This window comes from Emydura macquarii, unplaced genomic scaffold (assembly GCF_026122565.2).
Source record: "Emydura macquarii macquarii isolate MOO-44397 ecotype Brisbane River unplaced genomic scaffold, CSIRO-AGI_Emac_v2 contig_1253, whole genome shotgun sequence".
Lineage (NCBI taxonomy): Eukaryota > Metazoa > Chordata > Testudines > Chelidae > Emydura > Emydura macquarii.
In genome coordinates this window covers 12,326,561-12,345,844 of record NW_027131390.1, presented here as the reverse complement: position 1 = coordinate 12,345,844, position 19,284 = coordinate 12,326,561, and the positions used below count along the sequence as shown (strand labels likewise).

Genomic DNA, 19,284 nt, shown 5'->3' with positions numbered 1-19,284 from the left:
GGATGGGGCCTTGCAGATGAGCTCAAAGGGCTTGTACCAGGGCAGCGTGGAAGGAAGCCTGGAGGTGACTGTGAGAAGCTGGCAAAGAGGCAGACAAGGCTGGAAACATTAGTGGAGTTCAAGAGGCTGAAGGGGGACAGTGCAAATCTTGACAAGGGAATAGGGAGGGGCAGCATTATATAGAGCCTTGAAGGCAAAGATGAAAAGCAACAATACATGATTGTGATGGTGGGAAAGTCACTCCAGTGCAGCCCCCTTTTAAGGGTCCTGCATATTAATGGACAGCTATAAGCACAAGAGAAGCTCACTTATACCCAGGGATATTTGTTGCCTCAGGCTTAGTCCAGCCAGCAGTCTCAATTTCCTGAAGGAAGGGGCCAATCTGCACCTGAAAACAATAACCTGTGTTGAAAGTGGGACTAGTAACTTGTTGTGAGGGCAGGTGTGAGAGAAGGATAGCATAAGGGCATCTGCTTTTTCTTTAACCATCACTGAAAGGTTACAAACAACAGGTAGTATGTGTCCTGATTTTTAAACTGCATGCTATGGAAACCTACCAAAAAGGTATTTAGTACAATGGAGAACAGTAATTAAACTATCATCTACTCTTTTTAAACTTCCTTATGTGCTTTCTTTGATGGTTGACTCTCTCATTTCAGCCAAATTTGGAGCACTTGATGTTCCCAAGTCTGTTAGCTCAATATAAGAACTCCTCTTCCTCTGAATCATTTCCATTTTTTCTATATAGGGTATTTTTCCTATAGGTGTAGGGCTGAACATTTGGGTCAGATTCTCAGCTGGCGTACATCTGAGTATCTCCATCAAAGTCTGCTCAGAATCTGTCATTTTCTCTCTTCCCTCAATTACACAAAAATAACTTCAATCTATTCCTGGTGAATATACTTAGGCACCATAGCTTCATTTTCCCCTTCTATACTGCACCTTGAGGTTTTCAAGAAGCTTACCTGTGTGTAAAAATGGTGACCATTTTGTTCTAAGAGTTGATTCAGCCTTTTGCAAAGCACACATACACACACACAGCAAAATCTAAACTTTCATCCTAACATGAGTATTAAAGAAAAACAACAAGTAAAGCACAAAAATAGTCTCTATGAGATAGCACTGTGCGTGTGTGTAAATACAACATACTTCATCCCTGGTTTCTCTGCCTCTTTCTAGACAAAGATTTTTGTCTACTCTAAACAAAGGCAAATTTTTTCAGGTAAATATTTTTTTCCATTCGACAACTGTATGAACTCTCTCCTCTCTAAGCTCTCTTCACTTTGAGTAAAAATATTCTAGCTCCAGAGAGAAACTTTTAGTTTGGAAATAAACTTAACAAAAACTAAGCTAATCAATATATATCTTTGTATTCATAAGAGAGGCTAAAGGAGATGGATAACAAAAATGTCTGAGAAGAAACCAAAAACAAAGAAAACAATTAAAATATTAAATTAAAACCATTTATCTGAAGCAACAGATAAGTTAAAGGACTTTACAACAGAAGGAGAAGGTGACATTGATTAATGGAACAATTTGGAAACAGAGTTAGTGGCCATGAGGAGGAGAAGTTGTGGAAGAGGAGAGTGAGAGAGATATTGGAGGGTGGAAGGAGAATAGGAATGGTTCTGTGTGGGCAGAAATAATGGCAAAAAAAACATAAAGGGCAAATTCATCTCTGGTGTGAGTAAAGTGTAAGTTTCAATTCAGTATTTTGGGACTTCGTTTCAGTACTAATGAGCTCCCATCCACTGTACACTTCCAGCTCTTCCTCCTCATGGAACTGTTGATTCTAAGAAGCAAAGAGAACCAATATATTTATAATGATCATTTTAATAAAGACAACATCCCTTACCGAAGTTAGGCATCTTTCCATTGACTCCAGTGAATTCTGGATCACACCCTTTGTGGTGTAAGGTAAGAATGCATGCAAAGTGCTATCCATTGAAGGGAAAAATCAGATGCATAAAAGAGAGATGACTGCCCAACGAGATGACATTTAACACATGCAACATGTTGGAGGAATTTTTCCTTCCCTTTGTTGCACAGCACAGTTTCCTATGGTATGAACCTGATTCATTGCTTGACATTGCTAGCCTACTGTTCACATAAATTTTCATTTTTAAAAAAAGACAGACTTTTGCATGGTTGAACACCTGTAGCATATTTGAATAGCTAGCAGAAAAAATAAAGTGTTTACTTTGATGATTCCTTTTTCCTGGGAAATGGATCCTAAAGGTCACTTCAGCCTTTAGGATCCATAGCCACTTCCTCCCTCATTACACCTTGAACTCTGGTACAAAACATCTTCAAAACTATTGGTATCTCCGGATTGTTGAAACACTTATTTAGCATCCGTCCACCAGATCAGCTATATATTCTCCCTGCATTACATATGGGATAAGTGCTTGGCTGTGTGTCTTAGGGTTTCAACTTATTAGTATATAGTGAAAAAACATGGCCAAAAATATTTACATTGCAAGAGCACTGGTCATCCTAAAGGACCCCCAAGGTGCTTTACAAACTATTCTAGTCTACTCAGGTTTTTCTGTTGTACCCATTGCCGTGGTATGAATAGCTTTCAGTGGCGCATTAGGTAACATGAATGACATCTGTCATGTTCTGGGCCTGATCTGACCACCCTCACTCAACTCACAGGAGTAGTCACCTCCATACCCCTCTACTCCACCAGTGATGCCAATCTTTAATATCCATTTGTGCACATGCCTTACAAACATCCCATTTGCTTCTATGTTGTCCTTTATACACAACACCCTCACTGAACTAATATGTAAGGCTACTTACTATCCTCTTGTCAACACCAACTTACACTGGGTTGCATACAAGAAACCAGCCAGTCAGGTCATGGGACAACTTGAGATGACATTTCCCCATCAGGACCTGTGGACCCCCAGCCACTCTGAAAATCAGGTATAGCAATCTGTAATTGAGCACCCAAAAACTGAGGACCACTAAATCAGTGAATACTTCTGAAAAGGCCAGTTTTTTTCATTTCTCCCTATTATTCACAAATGGAGTTAACTTTTTTTCTTTAAATACTTTGTATTTTCTTATGGTCTACATTTGTGCTCTACTGCATAGAAGTGCTTCAATGTTTAACTTCCAGCCCTCTCCCATAATTGATTTTTCATGTAAGATTCAATGCAATCCTTAACAGCAAATTATCTGAAAAGATGACTGTCTGAAGGTTAACAGCTTTAGTCTACATATCACCTCAGTAAAAATGTAATCACTGTAAGATCATGAAACGGAACTGGTGCTTTGTCCAGATAGGATGCACAGTTGTAGGAAATGAAACCCAAACAAGCTTTCTGAGCTAAAGTCAATGTCATGGAGATTACTCACTGCTGGGCACCTTGGGGTCACATCTGGCTAGTTCCATTCAGATCTGATGCTCTCTCTTAGGGACTCAGGATGCTCCCTCTCCATAGCTCAGCCCCCTGGCCAGATCACTATATTCCTCTTCTTCTGGGTTATCAAATTGCACTGGACAAGGTCCCCACATACCATTCCAGACACTCTTCCAGTCCCAGGCCAGGTCCTGTGCCTCTTTCCCATGGCTGGTAGGAGAACCTGGGGACACCCGCTACTCTGGGTTCCAGCCCAGGGATGCAGTGTTCAGTAACTATGGTTTGCTTGCTCCCACACCCTGTAGCTATTTCCTTGGATGCCTTTCTATTGCCTTTCTCCGTCTTCTACCCCCTCCCCCAGTTTCACTGGCTCAAACTCCCTTCTCCCAGGGAGTAACTGTAGACTACTTCCCCTCCTTGACTTCTCTTGCCAGACTCTCTAGCCCCAAACAAACCTCTCTTCTCCCAGTGAGACACTGCAGACTGTTTCCCCTGCAGCCCCATTCACTTCTCAGCTTCATCCCTGCTCTATCCCAGCTGAACTTGGTCTTCCATTAGGCTTTACAGAGCCCTGGCTCTCTTCCAGTTGCAGCATATAATGTTAATTGACCTAATTTAACCTGCTCTGTCATGTGTGGGGTTAACACCACATCACACCACAACCTTTGAGGGTTAAAAAAAAAAAAAAAAAAAGACTATGAAATGCATGAGAAATATTATATTACTGATAAAAGTTGTCTTACACACACAGGAGCTAAGTTAGTCAATTCTTGTTTGGGAAAGAAACAGGGTATGTCTCTGTCTAGCTTTGATATAACCAGATAAGTGGCTCTCAACCTTTCCAGACTACTGTGCCCCTTTCAGAAGTCTAATTTGTCTTATGTACCCCCACGTTTCACCTCACTTAAAAACCACTTGCTTACAAAATTAGACATAAAAATACAAAAGCATCACAGCACACAATGACTGAAAAATTGCATATTTTCTCATTTTTACCATACAATTATAAAATAAATCAATTGGAATATAAATATTGTACTGACATTTCAGTGTATAGTATATAGAACAGTATAAACAAGTCATTGGCTGTATGAAATTTTAGTTTGTATTGACTTGGCTAGTGCTTAGTATGTAGCCTGTTGTAAAACTAGGCAAATACCTAGATGAGTTGATGTATCCCTGGAAGATCTCTGCGTATCCCCAAGGATACACGTACCCCCGGTTGAGAACTGCTGAACTAGATCAAATAGCAACAAAGCTGCAGCAGCACAGGTAGCTGCATGGGCTAACCCTGCCCACCCAGGTGCATACTCCTGCAGCCCCCATCCATGCTACTGTGGCTTCACTGCTATTGTTACTTGGAGATAGATTCAGACTAAAGTCAGAAGGGATGATCATGATCATCTAGTCTGACCTCCTGCACACTGCAGGCCACAGAACCTCACTCACCCACTCCTGTAATACAACCCTAATCTCTGGCTGAGTTACTGAAGTCCTCAAATCATGATTTAAAGACTTCAAATTGCAGAGTATCCACTATTTACTCTAGTTTAAACCTGCAAGTGCAGCATGAGGAAGACAAAAAATACCCAGGGTCGCTACCAATCTGACCTGAGGGAAAATTCCTTCCTAACCCTAAATATAGCAATCAGTTAGACCCTGAACACACGGGCAAAACACAACAGCCAGACACCTGGGAAAGAATTCCCTCTAGTAACTCTGAGTCCTCCCCGTCTAGTGTCCCATCACCAGTCATTGGTGATATTTGCTACACAGATTGGCTACATGCCATTGCAGGCTTTCCCATCATACCATTCCCTCCATAAACTTAGCAAGCTCAGCCATGAAGCCAGTTAGGTTTTTTTGTCCCCCCCCCCCCCACTACTCCCCTTGGAAGGCTGTTCCAGAACTTCACTCCTCTGATGGTTAGAAACCTTTGTCTAATTTCAAGCCTAAACTTGTTGATGGCCAGTTTGTATCCATTTGTTCTTGTGTCCACAATGGCGCTTAACTTAAAAAACTCCTCTCCTTCCCTGGTATTTATCCCTCTGATGTATGACAGCAATCATATCTCCCCTCAGCCTTCTTTTGCTCAGGCTAAACAAGCCAAGCTCCTTGAGTCTCCCCTCATAAGGTAGGCTTTCCACACTTTATCATCCTTTGATAGCTAGATCAAACCTAACTCAGATATGTTGCCTTTCAGGACAGGCTATTCTAATTTATCCTCTACTTCCCAAAGTCCCCTATGGGGCCTGAGAAGCGTCATAGTGCGGTGCACTTCAACCATACCCATATCCACCTACATCACAGTCTGGGAGCAGGGACATTGTAGAGCTCTTACAGCAGCTCTTTGCTGTCTAGGGAGGCCTTCTGTGCAGCTGGCATTCTCAGGGGGCCATTTCTGCCCACTTACAGGCCCTTTTATGCTAAGTAACTGAGGAAGAGGCCCAAGGATATGACTGAAGACACTACATATGAAATTCTTCTAAAGGAACTTTCAATAGCATTCTTCCAATTTTGCTAACCAATAAAGAATTTTCACTGGGAGAGGATAGCTCAGACAAATGAGTAGTTATAGGAGGCTTTTTACCTTCGGACTGTCCATTTTAATAGTGTATCCCATAGGGCCAGCTTAGTCTTATTTCACTTAGCAGTAATGCAAGGAACACACAGGCCTGCACCCTGTAAAACATTGGCTTAAGCAAGTTAGCATAAGTGAAGCGTAGATTTATGACCTTTAGCATAGGTAGGTAAGGTGGCCCAATGGTCACCCTAGATTTGGGGAACTGAGAATAGCTTAAGCTTAAGAGAAAAGCTGGCAAAAAATGAAACTAGACAACCACAGGAATACTGATCTGATGCTAAGCTTGGATATTTTAGGATAGGATTGTTGGCAGACGTCTAACCACAAACTTGCTTTAGCAATATGGTAATGAGTCAATAGGGATTGATTTATTAGCCTATCAGGGAAAGGTACCCCAATATTATGAAGGTGAGGAAGCTGGATATGGACAGAAGAGGCTGGGTGCTTTTTTGAATATTCACAATGATTCCCAGGCCCTATGTAAGCAAGAACTGGCATAAAGAAGGTAGCTAGCCCTCCACCCTTCAAAAATTTAGTGCTATAATCCATCTTCAAGCATTAGGGATCTGGACCATATGACCCATTTGACATGCCAGAGACAAAGCTCGTCTCTTATCACCAGGTCTCCAAGAAAGGAGTGTGAATATATAATCTGTGAGCTTATGCTATGCAAGGAATAACCATTAAGATGTCTCGAATAATCTATTAATGCTATTTGCTTACGTGGTTTGGAGCGTTCTTGTCTCTATTAATTGTATTAATAAAGGTGATTAAGGTTGCATTTTGCACTCCATGTAAGTGCCCTTGCCATACACCATGGGGTTCCCTACAAGATATTGAACTTGTCAATTATGACTCTGTGGTGTCTGATTCTGAGACAAGAACCTTAGCACACTCCTCATTAGCTGAGTACCAATTGGCATTCATTATAGGATCAGGCTACAGTAGGACCCAAAGTCAATAAAGACCAAAAATTGTTACCACCTGAGGAGTGTAAAATATGAAGTGAGCTTGGTGGTCTCAATCCAGTTCCCAACAGAAAGTGTCCACATCTCAGAAAAAGCACCGATTCAATTGTCAATAACAAGCACCCCTGCTGAAAGCTCCTGGAGGCTTAAAAAGTAAAAGTTTGTTTCAGCCTATAATTAAATTCTCATGAAAAGTACAATTTTAATGGTAACCTAGACATGTTTCTATCTCTATGTTTAATATAAATGGATAAATATAAATAAGTTAGAAAACATTTTCTTTGATACCACTGGAATTTCTATAAGAACTTGGACTCCAGACATTTCGATAACACAGTGAACTACACAATGCTTTCTGCAAAAGCAGTTGACGGGAGTGGGGGTGACATGTCCTTTCAGTAACAGGAAAGTTAATGCTGCATTTTGAATCGGTGGCGAAACAGTGAGCTGGCAAAGTTTCAACACGAAGATGCCTATTAGCACACTTTATTGTGACAGCCATTGCATCTTTGCAAGAAACCAGTGGTGTTTTCACATCTTCTTTGGGAATCAAGTTGTTAGTAAATTCAATAGGTTAGGATCTCTTATGAAAGTAGCTAGTTATTCTCCCACACTACAGAAGACAAGAGTGAGTCCGCGCAAACTGGATGAAAAAGCTACCTTAGAATTTAGGCAAGAGTTGAAATTCAGAGTGATCAAAGGACAAACTAATTTACATTATGTGTGTGTGTGTGTGTGTATCAGGTATATATCGGCTACAATGCACTCATTAAAGGACTCTACATGTTCCCATTGCTGCCAAATAAATTTGTTTAAGACAGCCAACTTTGTGCAAATTGCTCAGAACAGGGCAATAATCTGTTTACCTGTGATTTGCATAACTGATTTGATATGAAGTTGCAACAACCTAGTAAATAAGAGCCTGCAGATTATGCATCTCAATATGAGGGAGTCTTCTAGAGATCCAAGTATCACACTGTCTGGATGGCTCACAATTGTGAGTGCCAACCTCAGATCAGACTGTCAGAAAATAGAATGGACACTCTACCAGTACTACCCTGGAGCCTCGGACAGTCCCCTTAGGCTCTCCAGCCCATCTTGCCACCGAGACAAACTGGATTTTGTGATTAAAAGGTTATATAAGCCAAAAATCACAGTAGGTTACTCTCAATCCCAAAGAATCAGTCACTGATCCCTTTACAGTTCAGAGATACAGGATCATTCCTTGAAATCCATTTTATAGCTTCTCCAGAAAATAATCTGAACAGTGTCTTTGCCCATGTGGGTTTTGATAAGGAGGAAATGCAGACTGAGGCTACGTTTACACTGACGGCGGCAAAATCGCTGCCGCCAGATCGATCTTTCAGGATCAATTGAGTGGTCAGTGAGACCTGCTCAATCGATCAGGAAGTCGACTAAGTAAGTCCACCCCCTCAAGTAGTGTAGCGCTGAGTCCGGGAACGCTGTTCCCGTCGGCTCAGCAGTGTGAACAGCGTGCAGAAGGGAAGCTAAGCAGTCAACGTCAGTTACGCAAACTACTCTGCGTAGTTTGCATAACTCCCATTGACTGCCGCCAAATCACGCGGTCAGTGTGAACCGGCCCTAAGTCTGTGCTTTCCCACTGTTGAACCAAATGTCTCTTGCTTTGAAGTTAGTACTCTTCTTCATTTGCATTTCCCCAAGGCTTCATCTGCATTTAATGGGTTATTTAGTTACAAAGATAGATATATATATAAAATGTAAATGCCTGCCATCACACTGTAATAGAAATAGATAAATGAAAACAATACAAGTAACATTCCATTCGTTTTCAGGAACTTTTAACACTGGCTTACAATCTTACATTAACACATTTTGATCTAGGGTTATTTAATTACAGGATATAATAATGTAGAAGTAATGTAGTAGCACACTACAGAATATAGACAGACGAAAACAATATGATCAACATCTCCTTTGATCTCTATTAGCATATGAGTGAATTAGTTTGAACGCATACTAACATTTAACACTTCTTTGATATTCACATACAAGTGAATTGTCCTGAGAAGCTGCCATCTGGCCTGTCAGCATCACACTAGGGAAAAGGGGTCCTAAGGAATATTGATCTCCATAACTCATTTGGGGAATTTCTTGCCCAGTTAACCAAAGTATTTACCAAGACATGGAATTTTATCCCCTGTAGATGCAAAGGTTTAAGATGGGACAGATATCAATGAAAATAAATGGCTCCATTTGTATCCTAATGACAAAACTACCATGGGAAACTGAATGGCTTTGAAGATACTAATGGAGCCCTTTGCCTGTACAATAGGACCCAATTTTTCAGAAGTGGCTTATGATTTTGAGTGCCCAACTTGAGATACCAGGAAAATGACTGGTACAGCTTACTTCTGCCCAGTTACTGGGGCAACACAGCAATGCACTATAGTTGTCATTCATGCTGGATTGCAAGCTGCCAGTCCAGCCCAAGATGATTTAGTCTCACCATTAGGCCAAGTGTAGCAAGATACATGGTAGTATTTGTGCATTGTAGAAATAGCATGAATGTATTTTTCCTTAGTCAGTAAAAACCCTGGCCTTTCTTACTGTTCCTTAGGGAAAAGTCCTATGGGATTCAAAAAGAATAAAATGACTAGGGACCTAAAGAAATTATTCTGAAATCCTTTAGCCATCCATAGAATGTATCTGATAATTCTATCCCAGTTCTAGATTTCTATAGGTTGGTTTAATTATTTTTTTTAAATATGTAAAAATGCTATCAATCTCTAATAATTTCTATAAGGTTTTTCAACAAGGCATGTAACTGTTTGAGCTGATTAGCCTGAATTTAATTTTCATTATTTAGTCTGAGGCGAGGGGAGTAGAGAATTGATCTATCCATTATAAGGCTTGCAGTCATTATAATAATCATTACCAATTGTGCAGCAGTTTTATTTAACAATGTCCATCACAATTCCTTGTCATTTTTTACAGATACCATCTAAATGCAGATCTTAAACACGGAGAATAACTGATAGATCAGGCATCAAGAACGCCTCCAAGTAACTTTTGCCATGTAGCAATGAGGAGCTCTATGAAAGTCAACGTTTAAAATGAGCATTTGTTGTTTCACATCTTACTGAGCAATATTGCACTAATAGCTGTCCTATCTCTTATGAATGCTGAGAAGTAAGTCATATTGTCATAGCCCTGTAAGGCATACTTGACAATGATTTTATTTTTACAACATATACCTTCAGGCAGTCTCCTTGAACTGATCCAGGAGTGTATTTACATTGGTTAGAAAGCAGATGGATACTGCATTTTGATTGACTTTGTGTACTGTATATTTATATTTCCATGGAGTCGCAATTTGCCCTCAGCCAAATGGTTGAATGCCCACAAGACTTAACTACCAAATATAGACTGATCTAGATAAATGTTAGTGCTCTAATCATTTATATTTCTCCACGGCATCAGCCTAGCAGCAGTAGATTAGCAATTTCAAGGTATATAGAAAAAGAATGTTTTCATGTTTATCAATTTGCATATTTAAACAGTAATGTTCTTCCACACAGTTACAAATGAGATGCTCAATTTACCTCTGCTGTTTTTGGAAGTCAACATTTACGATTCACTGCATTCAAATAAAAATGTAAGGAATGGATTTACAGATTTTAACAGTGGCAGTTTTATAAGTGCTGAAGTGCAAAAGATTGCTCCTGGCAATGTAGGAGCAGGAGAACATCTTTCCACCCTAACCAATCCCCACCGCTTCCAACAATATGTTATATTCTATATGTGAGAATATATGTATGTAACTCCCATTATGCCTACTCCCCAGATGTCAGGAAGAGAATGTGTGTACCTTGCTATATCTTGATAATGGTAATTCTTGTACAGTAATTATCTTCTCACCTTCAGTTTCTTGGTCATTGAAGATTACTCTTTTCTCTCAGTTATGGGACCTATTACAACCAAGATGACAACATTCATTAAATGTTATGAGAAGATGCTAATCTCAAGGACAAAGGAAAGGAAAGGGGTTGATTTTTTTATCCTTTTCATTCAGAAAGTAAAAGAGCAATGATGTTTTATGCAATCCTGCCATGGTATAAGATCATATTGAAGTTTTAAATCCCATAATTCCCTAAAGTATTATATTTCTTAAAGACTTTTCAAACTTATCTTTCAATGCAGGCAATCTCTTCACTGAAAAAAAAAATGTATCTGCCTCACAGCAGAAGAAATGCTATCCCCTGCTATCCCTTGCAGATGTTTAACACACCTGAGGAGATGTTTCTTATTTCTTCGCTTCGGCATTTGCATTTAGAATACTTTGGTATTTCACTGGAGAGAAAATTTTATTTAAAAAAAAGTATTACTTGTATTAGTTATACTTTTGTGTACATAAAATTTGAGTTAGTAAAATAATTACACAGAAGCGCTTGTGAAGCCATGAGATAAAAATAACAAACCCCAAGTTGAGTGCTACAGCACTGAAGATCTGTAATTCTCTGTTTTCTGAGGTTTGCTAAATATTTTCTGAAACTTTGTAAGTGATGTTATTGCTATATGAGTCTGATAGCTGCGTTAAACTGATAACATGCATCTATATATCTTAGGGAAAAAGTAATAAATCCTGCTGTGAAACGCTATTTCCGTAGTCTCTTCTACGGAAGATAACTTTTTACACAAACTCATTTTTCATTTCCACAGCATTGTCTTCCCTTCTCCAAACAGGATATAAGATGATTTCACAGGCATCTTTAGAAATAGGCACCTACTTTAGCTCACCGTTTACACAAAGACAATCCACCTCCAGAGATGACTAAAAATAGAAAGGCATATTTCTCAAACACATGCACACACACACAATAAAGATGAGCACACAGCTAACCTTCAGGTCCTTTTAGAGCAGGGGTTCTCAAACTGGGGGGGCATGACTTCTCAGGGGGTCACAAGGTTATTATGGGGGAATGCGAGCTGTCAGCTTCCATGCATGTGGGTAAAGATGGCATGCCATGGGGGGGTCATCACAGCCTGAAATATTTCAAAGGGAGTCCCAGCAAAAAAAAAAAAGTTTGAGAACCCTGTTTTAGAGGCAGAGACATAACTAACTTCCATCAGATAACAGGGCAATTTAGTTGAGACATCGCAGTCCATACAATAAGATTTACTTTGTCACTTCTCCTAGGATTAAGTAGCCAATTAGAAAAACGCACTTTCTGCCATTTATTTAGCTGTAAATTTCAAAGGACTGAGTAATGGTATTTTACTATCTTATCCTAAAATATTTGTCTTGGGAATACATTTCTAATGTACTCACCAAGTCTCGATCTCCTTTTGTTTGTTTTTCCACCTAACTGGAATGACACAATTCTATCAACTTTCTTTGTGGCAGAGAAAATTGGGCTGAATGTTTAAAGTATTTACTTAGTTTCACAAATACCAGCATTAATTGTACTTCCATTGCTTCCTTCTAATTTACTTTCCCTTTAGTCTTGGGTTGTGGCTGCCCGCAGCACCCCCTGGTTGCCAAGCCTGGCACTGCAAGCACTCCCTTCCTCAGTTTCCCTCCACAAGTTGGATCATCTCACCTCTGTGCACACTGGTCTGTGCTGGACATATTGCTTAGCCCTCCACAGCCAAGAGATTTTAAAAACAGAAACAAACAACATATCCTCTTCCAGATTAGCAAAAGTCTAACTAAAGAATTCCAACAAACAAAAATATTCCTTTGTTCTTCAGGGCCTAATTTTAGCCCATCTTCTAGGTCCTCTGAAAGGCCTAGCGCCAAGGTCTGCAGGAGGCTGAGTATCCCAGGGGTACCCCCTTAATCCAGCCCCCTCAGCGTAGAAGCAGCTAATTAATTCTGTTGTGGCACAAGTGTGACTGGTGCCATCATCTCTTAAAGGGTGACACTTTTTAACATGTTTCTGAAAACTCAGAACTAGGGTTACAGTTCCTATAGCTAGGGGTTGTCGGGATAGTGCTAGGGTTCCTATGGGTAGGGGACTAGTGGCTAGGGTTAAGGTCCCTATGGGTAGGGGACTTGGAGCTAGGGTCAGGGTTCCCGCCCTAGGGCTAGGTTTTCTATAGGATGGTGTCTTGGGGTTAGCGTTCCTATGGGTAGGGGTCCCCGCCCTAGGACTAGAGTTCCTATGGGTAGGAGACTTGGGGTTAGGGTTCCTATGGGTAGGTGTCCCCACCCTAGGGTTCGGGGTTCTATGGGTAGGGAACTTGGGGCTGACTTTTGGTTTTGCCAGTGGGTGCCCCTGCCCGGCTTCTGCTGCGGCCTATGTTCAAGTCCAGCTCCCCGCCCACATGGCATCCCCACCAGGCTTTTCCTTCACCTGCCAGCTCCTGCCGGGGGCCAGGGCTTAGCTGCCTCCCTCCTGGCTTCTGCCAGTGCCAGGGGGTTGGGTCCAGCTCCCCGCAGCTTCCCCAGGGGTTGACTGATGGGGCTTCCCTCTCCACCCACCCACCCTCCCAGCTTCTGCTGGAGGGCCTCCGGAGGCGGGGCCTAGTTCCCGCCACCCATCTCTGGACACGTGCTGCTGGGCGTGCCAGTTCGTGCCCAGTTTTCCAGTGGCCTCACATTGTCCACAACTACGCATTCACCCTCCTAGCCATAGCCTTTTAGTCAGGTTCCCTGTGCCGGGACTTACCTGCTGCCTGGAGTCCAGCCTGGAGCCTGGGTGGGAGCCTGGGAGGGTGCTGGGAGGGGAGCTGCAGGCTGCAGCCACACACACTGTCTGCTCATGAGGCACACTGATGCAGGTATGAGGGGAGGCGGTTGGAGAGAGGCGTGGGGTGGCCCAGTGTGTGTCCCCAGGTGAGCAGCAGCAGGGGCTGGCTGGCTCTGTGTGCTGATGACCTAGGATGACCACACCGAACCCTGTCCCTGAGCCTTTTTTTTTTTTCTGTTACACAGTGCTGCGCGGGGAAGGGCAGGACTTGGGAGTTGGCCCCCTTCAGTGTCCCTGGCTGGAGCAGCAGCAGCCGCCCCAGGGGACTGTGCTGTGATTCAGCCCCTGCTGGAGTAGGGAGATGCTGGTAAAACACATTAAACCAACTAACAGCTAATGGGCGCAATCATCAGCTGATGGGCGGGCAGGCGGAGTGTGCCGAACAGCATCTGTAGATGCCTGTGTGAAAGAGCTGCTGGCTGCCTGCCAACAGCTATCAGCCCGGCCCGAGCAGATGGTCACCCGGCGGCTGCTGAGCACCCACTATTTTTCTCCCATGGGTGCCTGAGCCCCTCAGTTGGTGCCTATGATGGTAATCCACATGAAGTGTCATTATAATCCTATTGGATCAGACTAGCTCAGAATTTATAGCCATTAGCAGCATAACTGTAGCGTTACTGAGACCCAGATCCTCCAAGGCGTTTATGTGCCTAATTCCCAATGAAACCAATAGGAGTTAGACACCTGAACACCTCTGAGGATCTCACCACAGGTGGAAGGGGAAAGGAGCGGATCCTCCTCAGCCAGCGATCCATAGGAATGTCAGGTCTCAACCCTTCCAGTCCACAGAGCCCTTTGGGTACTGTGAGCTTGCTAGTATCCTCCCAGCTGTATGTCTGGGTCACGTGCCTTGTGCTCTCCAACCACAGCTTCTCCTCCTCCTCAATGCCACAGGGAGGTAGTTAATGCTGGCCACCAGCAGGTATTTTGCATGGCATTTTAGGACTCAATCCTGCAAGGTGCTCAGCACTTGGGCTCTGATCCAGCAGATCTCTTACACATGCGCTTAAATTTAAGCAGGCAAGCAGTATCACGGGAGAAGTCTATGGAACTGTCCACATTTCTGGCCAGGACACATTCCAGCTCACTGGCAGCCAGTCAGGAAATTGGGGAGGATGCAATTGGTAGTCTAGAAGTGACTGAGAGAAGAACCAACCTCCCACAGTGCCTCAGTCACACAAGGCTTATACAGAGGGGCTTGTATGGGCTCATACTTCTCACCCAGTCCCTTCCTACTGCAAGTTCCTCTCCTTTGTTCCCCTTGGCACGATGCAGCAGACGGGAGCACCTGTCCCTCGTTGGCTGGCTTCCAAGGTGCTGGAATGTGCCCTGGCCAAAATCAGCCATTTTTATCATTCTGAGTTTGGTTTTTAGAACAAAAAGAAGAACAGTGAAGCAACACTGGGCAGATGAATGGCCCATTTAGTTTGGCATCCCATTTCAAACAAATGCCAATGGTTCAGAGGAAAGTGTACAGCTGCCACCAGCCAGTTAATTATACAATGCTATGCCATAAGGAATTACTGATTGACCCCAGTTGGGGATCAGGGGTTGTCCTGAAACATGATTGAGGAATCGGGCATCCCTTGCCTCTATATTAACTAGTACTAATGTACCATACTATAATACTTTTTTTAGAACTTACCTTCCTGTAGCAGTGAGTTGAACAGTACATTGAGTTAAAAACCTAATTTGCCTTTATCTATTTTAATCTTTTTTAGCCTCTCAATTTTATATAGTGCTTCCTTGTTCTAGTGTTATGGGATAAGCTAATTTTCAAAAATTCACTGCTTCAGAGGGAGGTTTAGGAGGCCCAGAGATTGATTTCCAGCCTTCACAACAGTCAGAGACTATAAAGCTTGACAACTGTTCAACTTTGCACTTTTGCAGGAAAGCCCTCTATATATGGCACTTAATATTTCAAAATGGTGTCTTATTTACCAGTTAAAAGCTGTCAAGTAAAATTAAGCTGGTGTACAGAAACAAACCTGAATTCCAGGGTTCCAGCAGCAGAAAGCAAAGTATTTTTCCCTCCTCAAAAGGAAAGAAATCACCTTTTATCAACAAATCCATTAATTAATAGAAGGTTGAGTACCAGCAACTACTGATGGGGGACAAAGCCCTTACAGATCCCATTCTCATGTGGCAAAGTTGTCATCTCTTCATTTGAACATGGTCTTTTCACTCAGCATAGCAGAAGTGATGGCTTTGAGTTCATACTCATTTGCTTTCTACCAAAGATATAACAGCAATTGCAAGCTGAGCAAAATGACTAAGAGAGAAAATGCTCAGAGCCAAGTAAAGATCAGTAAAGCTCTTTCTACTCTGCATGAGAATGAAGAGACGCACAGACAGCACTAGATACCCCTTTTTTCTGCTACATAAGGCGATTCCTTCGCTTCTCACTTATATGAGATCTCTGAATCTCAAAGGTTGATCCACAGCCAGTCACGAAGTGGGTGACCTATGAGACATCTTACGTCTGTATCTGAGCCAGACATGACCAGTACAAAAAAAAGTTCTTTACCCGAAGATATGCCTTGAGCCTCACCATCTCCAAAATCAGCTGAAAGTCCCTCTCAGAGACAAGGTGCTCCACACGACTTAGCAGGTGAGAGAGACTCTCCTCTTTCCATTCTGAAAAAAAAAAACAAGAAAAAGAGAAGTATTTGCATACTGGGAGTGAAGAGTAATATCCAGTCATTCCAATGCCCAGCGAGGGGAGCCCAGTTTAGTGTTTCTCAAATTGTAGCTCTGAACACATCACTTAACTACTCTGTGCCTTATTTTATTGCTCTCTACTAAAGTACAATAATTAATAATTACCTACTACCTCTTGACGCTTACAGTGTCTGCAAGGCACTTTCAGATCTACAGATGGAAGGCGCTATTTAAGGCAAAGTATTACTGTTACCATTCCTCCACCTGAAGCAACTCTCCACCAAGTGGCATTTCTACAAACACCAAATTATATTTGAAAAAGCATTAGAGCAAGTGAGAATAAGAGAAGATGGTAGGAACGCAGAGAGAAACCAAAAATAATCCTCAAGTGTTTTCCAAAGAGCAACAAAAGCGTGAGAATAGCTTGGTGAGCACCTCTTTCTAAATTGCACACTGACATAGGTAAGGATCATTTTAGCCACATTTTAGTTGGGATTCTGATTTAGAGCAGGGTTGGATTACCATGACTACAGGCAACCAGAATTAGAGCTAAATAATTTCCACATCTTTTCCACTATTACCTCATTCAAGTTCATTTTTCTGTTAAAGCGTGGTGCATCCAGCTCTTGTACTGTGCCAGTGTAAGTGCGTTATCCTCTTCTCACCAACCCAACCCCCATTTAGTTTAAAACGTGCTCACCCAAAGGAATATAGGATTTACCATACCTAATCAGACTACCAGCTCCATCAAGTCCTGGCGTATTTTGCAACTGGCAATAGCCAGTAACTGAGGCTTCTGAGGCAAGTGAAAATCCCCACCAGACTCCTAGGCAATAGTGCAATGCTGTAGCTGGTAGTAAGGGGGGATTCCTTCCTGGTGCCTACAGAGCTCATTTTATAAATTAGTGGATGAGATCTAACTACTCTTATCTTAGATTGCATAACTGCTACAATTCCTGCTTGCTACTGCTCATTGTTTATGAAGTTATCCATCTCCTTTATTAAATCCAGTCACATTACTCCACTCCGTTTCTCCTTAAACGTCTCATCCAAGAAAGGGGCAGTGGAGATTGTTCTGCCATGTCACAGAGCTAAACTGTCATTTCTCCAGCCAAATGGGTTTCAAGCCAAATGGTTTTGTTCATCTGTTACACACCAATTCCACTGAGAACCAGCCTGACTGAGTGTATTTCCTCTTCTGAAAAGTATTGTACCAACCTCCCTAAAATATCTATTAAATCATCAGAGCTACGTAATTCTGATCTGCTGCATGTGGAAGCAAAACTATAAATAATCCAGCATGAGTGACTGTTTCAGATTTAAGGCTGGGAAAAAACGAATTACACGAGCAGCATTGTTCTGTTCAGTGGGCTGAGTCTGCTGCTGTTTCCCTTACTAAGCAAATCTAGCTCTCACCCAACTGCTCCATAAAAATGCAGCCTGGTAGTGCATGCTCCTTACCAACTCTATGACCTGGCATGAACCACAACTGGGGCTGCTGCCAGTTTGAGGACAGGTGGAAGCTTAGAAAATGCTTAGATATAAAGGAGATAGGCACCCAAGAAATGTGTCCTAGGTCTGCAGGTATAAGTAGGTATAAATGAGTAAGAATAAAAAGGGGACATTTTTATTGAATTTAAAACAAAACAACTTCTCAACTGTCAGACCTCTCAGACTGTGAAATAATCACTTTATGGAAATGGTGAAAATTCTGTTGATTGGGACTTCTAAAACTAGACAAAATCATGAGCTGGATTCTTCATCACTTGCACTCTTTAAAGTCAAGACAAGATGTCTTCAGCTCAAACTGAACTTATGGGTGTGATGCGGAGACTGGGTGAAGCTGTTCGGTCTGCCTAAATGCAGCTGGTCAGACTAAATGATCATAATGGTCCCTTCTGGCATGAACATCTATGGAAATAAACTTCAGCGAACAATTGCATATTGCCAGAGAGATGAATTAGATGCTCTAACAGGTCTTTACCCTCTTGAACGTCTAAGATAGCAATGTGGGCCAGACTAGACATTTTGAACAAATGATCTAAACCACTTTTTAAAAAGAAATCATTAAGATTGAGAAACTACAGTGACCCAAGACCAATGAAAGATTAAAATAAAACTTCTTTCATGGTACAGCAGTTTCCTTCAGAAATAGTAAGTTGTTCCAAATATATTAAAAATGATTTTCCCGGTGATGCTCACTAGTACAAAATTGTATTTACTCTGCACTTATTTTTCTATTACCAATATCATAAGAAGCAGGCTTCAAAACTGCTTCTCTGAATCACCGAATCCAATTTAGAGGAGAAAACCTCTGGTTCAGAATATGATGTTTTGGCACAAGCATGAGCCTTCAGCTGCAGCTAAAACATAATGGAAAGCCTATGATTGGCATTCTAATTGTTCCACAGTTGGCTTGATTGCTGGATGATTACGGTCCTAGGTAACATGCTATAAACAAATGGGATGAGAAAAGATCGGGACTTGTGGGAAGGGCAACAAAACAATGTGAATGTTGTCAAAGTCTACTGGTGTGCAGTTTGCTTGTGTGTCTAGAGCCTGACACCACCAAGTGTGATACCTAAATAAACCAAAAAAAGAAAGCTTAAAAGAAATGTGCACAAAGTTAAATCTCCATTGTTTTTTAAAATTACGCTCACACTAAGATCTAATTTCATGCTAACACATGTTCTAGTCAGTATCTCTTCAATACTAAAAGTGGCATTGGCAGCTGAGAAAATTGTCAGAGGTTGAATGGACCACAAAGACAGAAGTCCAGTATCAGCACTTAAAGATGATCTCTGCAAGGAAGGATTAAGATGAACTGACAGGGAAGACATGGGGGGTAAGGGGAAGCCTGTCCTTCCTTTCCTCATGCCACACCTGCTCGGAGGATAGCCCTGCAGTTTGAAATCCAGTTTATCAAACGGGCACTTTGCACAAGCTTCAATTCACTTAAAGATTCC

At 41.9% G+C, this 19,284-nt stretch overlaps 1 long non-coding RNA gene across 1 annotated transcript; it reads right to left on the bottom strand.

Annotated features, from left to right (window-relative positions):
- Positions 1 to 1,422: 1,422 nt before the first annotated feature.
- On the bottom strand, positions 1,423 to 16,296 carry LOC137153906 (uncharacterized). The gene is made up of 3 exons (XR_010919940.1): positions 16,185 to 16,296; positions 10,774 to 10,873; positions 1,423 to 1,792 (listed from the first exon to the last, which is right to left on the bottom strand). It is a non-coding gene; the product is annotated as an uncharacterized lncRNA (long non-coding RNA).
- Positions 16,297 to 19,284: the final 2,988 nt, after the last annotated feature.